The sequence below is a fragment of the Pipistrellus kuhlii genome, unplaced genomic scaffold, assembly GCF_014108245.1.
Source record: "Pipistrellus kuhlii isolate mPipKuh1 unplaced genomic scaffold, mPipKuh1.p scaffold_m20_p_119, whole genome shotgun sequence".
NCBI classification, from domain to species: Eukaryota; Metazoa; Chordata; class Mammalia; order Chiroptera; family Vespertilionidae; genus Pipistrellus; species Pipistrellus kuhlii.
In genome coordinates this window covers 275,876-279,981 of record NW_023425426.1, presented here as the reverse complement: position 1 = coordinate 279,981, position 4,106 = coordinate 275,876, and the positions used below count along the sequence as shown (strand labels likewise).

The 4,106-nt window shown below is 46.8% G+C and overlaps 1 non-coding gene across 1 annotated transcript; it reads right to left on the bottom strand.

The window, feature by feature from the left end:
• LOC118716073 lies at positions 1 to 104 on the bottom strand. The gene has a single exon (XR_004987050.1). It is a non-coding gene; the product is annotated as a U6 spliceosomal RNA (small nuclear RNA).
• Positions 105 to 4,106: the final 4,002 nt, after the last annotated feature.

The window sequence follows — 4,106 nt, the reverse complement described above, 5'->3', positions numbered from 1 at the left end:
AAAAATATGGAATGCTTCATGAATTTGCATGTCATTCTTGCACAGGAGCCATGCTAATCTTCTCTCTGTTGTTCCAATTTTAGTGTATGTTATGCTCTGGTTTCTCTTCAGATCGCATAAATCTTTCGCCTTTTACCAATTTTAGTGTATGTGCTGCCGAAGCAAGCACATGTCTTACCATTTATTGTTTATTTTTATACATTCTTTATTGTTAAATAACATTATTATTATTTATGCCTTTCTTTCTCCCTAATATTAGGTCACTCTGCTGATGTCTGACTCTCAATGCTCAGTCATATTATTCTTTTAATCGGCAAATGTTTACTGAGCTTTAATATGTGCCACACACAACTCTAGGTACTGAAGCTACAAGAGTGAAAAGGACAGCAATGCCTTAGGTATCATACAGCTCACAACTGAAAAGGTATCCGATGATAAACAGATAAATTCATGAACATCATTATTTCAGAAAGTAATATATACTAGAAAAATAGTACAGTGAAATGTAATAAAGAGTAAGGGAAACAAAATATGAAGATTCAAAAGCAGAAGTCTAAGTTGTGTACTAATGTCCTGCAAGTTCAAAGCAGCTGAATCTACAGACTTTTGATGATCTTCCTATGTACCATTCTGTCTTTTCCTATGACAGTGGAATAAAAAAAGAAGTGGCACCAAATGAGGTTAGAGAAGTAGGTAGATACCAGATACATAGGGTTTTATAGAGCATGTTAAGGAATTTCTCCTTCTAGGTGCAATGGGAATCCATAAGAGGGTTTTAAAGCAAGGAGTTAGAGGATCAAATACACTGAGTGGCCAGATTAATATGATCTCTGAATGCATAATTATCTGGACACTCAGTGTATATACTATATAATAAAATGCTAATATGCAAATTGTCCCCTCGACCAGGAGTTCAACCAGCAAGCAGGCAGGCCAACCACCCATGTCCCCTCACCTGGCCAGGCTAGCCAGACCCCACCCATGCATGAATTCATGCACTGGGCCTCCAATATATATATATATACACACATGCAGTGAGTGGCCAGATTATTTTGCGTTCAGAGATCATAATAATCTGGCCACTCAGTGTATATGTTTGCTTATTTTTATCTTCACCAAAGGTTATGCTAGTTGATTTTAGAGAGAGGAAAAGAGGGGGGGGGGGAGAGAAAGGAAAAGGGAGGGGGGGGGAGAGAGAGAGACATCAATGGGAAAGAAAAACATCCATTGGTTGTTGCCTCCTGTCTGAGCCCCAACCAAGGGTAGAACCCACTACCTAGGTATGTACCCTGATTTGAAACTGAACTCACAACCTTTTGGTGTATGAGATGATGCTCCAACTAACTGAGCCACTCAAGCCAGGGTTTTATGTTTGCTTTGTAAAATATCATATTTTCGGTTTACCATCTTAAAAGCTAAGAGGACTTGTATACAGAGAATGAAGCAGGTGTGTAAATAGTAACAAATGTGAGAGATAACAAGTGAGTCCCTTTCTCAAAGATGTGCTGTATTTATACCTGTGAATTCCACATACCTCTTTATAACAAAGTCTCCCTTTTTGCTTAAGATATTTCTAATTGTTTTCTGTTGGTTGCCAACCAACCAAAATATTTCTACTTCACACTTTTACCTCTAAGTTTACAAAATACATTCTCTCTTCCTTTCTCATAATACTGATTTCACCTTTATTTCCCTTATGAGCATCTTCACAGCAAAATATATATCTATACTAATAAAGGAATAATATGCTAATTAGACCAGACATCTTCCAGATGACCTTCCGGACATCCTTCCAGACAAAGCCATGGTGGTGTGGCCGAAGCAGAGGTGATTAAGGACAATCAGGCCGGCAGGGGAGAGCAGTTAGAGAGATTAGACTAGCAGAGAGAGCAGTTAGGATGATCAGGCTGACAGGCAGATGAGCAGTTAGAAGCCAATAGTCCCAGACTGCAAGAGGGATGTCTGACTACAGGTTTAGAACCAATTCCAGTTTGCAGAGGGTTCAGGCCAGATTGAGGGACTCCCCTACAACCTCCCATGCATGAATTCCATGCACTGGGCCTTTATATATAAATATTAGAGTCATGACCTTCAGGGATCCGGCTGAAACCAATCTCTGGGTCTGGAGTGTGGGTGAAGCACATTTGGAGCTGACAGTGCCCCAGCAGCAACCATGGCCAATTCTGCAAGGAATTGGGCTCCCTGCTCTATTGGTTGAAGCATCTGCCCCCTGGTGGTCATTGTGCATCATAGCAAAGAGTCAAATGGTCAAAGGGTTGGATGGTCACTTAGGCTTTTATATATATACTAGAGGCCTGGTGCACAAAATGCATGCATGGGAGGGAGGTCCCCTCAGCCCAGCCTGCACCCTCTCCAATCTGGGACCCTTCAGGGGATATCAGACTGCCGGTTTTTACCCTTATTTTTAACAGATGACAACTCCATTGTTGTTTCTTTCTTTTCATACTTAAACCCATTGGAATTAGTAGGTATTCAAAGTGTGTATACACTTAGGGGGGCCACCCTATATATCTCTAGTCAGTGGTGAAAAGAACCAATGGCGGGTTTGAAACCCTCAAACAGGGAACCTCACTCACTCCCCACATGTCTCCCCATTCTGCTTTCCACCTTCATGGGCGGTGGGGGAATCAATGTTTTCTCTCAGAAAAGCCCATCCTGTTACCTGCTGCCAGGCAGGAGTGTGCTAGGCCCCAAGCAAGTGAGGCTCAGTCAGGAAAGCCTTCTCTCATGGGTGTCAGCACCCCAAGTGCACATTTCTCCTCTACAGTCACCCTGACTCTCCCACTGTTTCACTGAGAGGATGGGCCTCCTCACCTCCTCTGGGTTCCCATCTCGAACGCTGACAGAAGGCACCTCAGCAAGGGCCACCCCACACCCACCAGGTGTGTCTGTCTACACCTGCTCCTGCCTCAGCACCTGCATTAGCCCCACAGAGGTGATCTCATAGCCACTGGCCTCAGGAACAGAGCGTCACCACTCAGCACTCTCACTGTCATATCACAGGTGCCCACCCTGAGCACCCAGACATGCTCCAAAGGACATGAGCATGCTGGAGGGGACATTCACACATCATATGGGGTATGTAGGCACACCAGAGTTGATGGAAGTGCAGCAGAGTGGCGGGGGGGGGGGGCGGAGAAACATGTGCATGCTGTGGTCCAGGACTATTGCAGGCACGCATGGGTGACAGTGTGCTGGAGGATGTTCACATGGGGGGGGGGAGAGGTTGCATGCTTTGGAGGCCTGCACCTACGCAGATCTGCAAACCCACTCAGCACAGCCAGGAGTACATCAATCTGGACTGCCAAATTGGCTGTCCCTATGATCAGGCACCTTCTGGGCCAGGAGGCTGCACCAGGGATCAGCCAGCAGTGAGGGCAAAGGTGAGAGCGAGGGCAGCTGGCTGAGAGGGCCACTGCCACCATAGCCACCTCATCGCCAGCTTGGTGCTACCTCTGTCGCTGGGGTCCTCACAGGCTCTCAGCACATAGGGAGCCAGGCTGTCCACCCTGATGCCTATGGTGCCACCCACCTCCTCTGGAGCCAAGTGCACTCCAAGGGTGGGATCTTCCCCCAGGCCTCGCCAGAAACAGCTTGGGGAGGGTGTCTCAGGGCCAGTGGGACTGATGGAAATGGGGATGTGACATGGAGGTGGAGCCTGCACTTCTGTTAACATACACAATGTGTTTTATACCACAGCATGTGGCTATGAATGGCGCCAAGTGGAGACTTCAGGCCAAGCTGAAGCAGTGTCTGTAGGCCATCAGGAGCCATCATAGCCTCCACAACCATGTGGGGAGTACAGGCAACCCTCCACCGGGCCCCATATCCCCCTCTTCCATCCTCACTACCACAACTCCCTGCCCACCACCTGAGCCTGCTGCACATGGAGCCTGGAACTCGGTTGAGCCTTTGGTCATTTTGGATGTTACAGACCCTGGATGTTTATATATTAGGACTAGAGGCCCAGTGCAAGAAATTTGTGCATGTGTAGAGTCCCTAAGTCTGACCAGCAATCAGGGCCAATTAGGTTCCCTGCCTTCCCACCTCCACACCTCCTCCTTCCTTTGCTCCCTCAGTGCCCT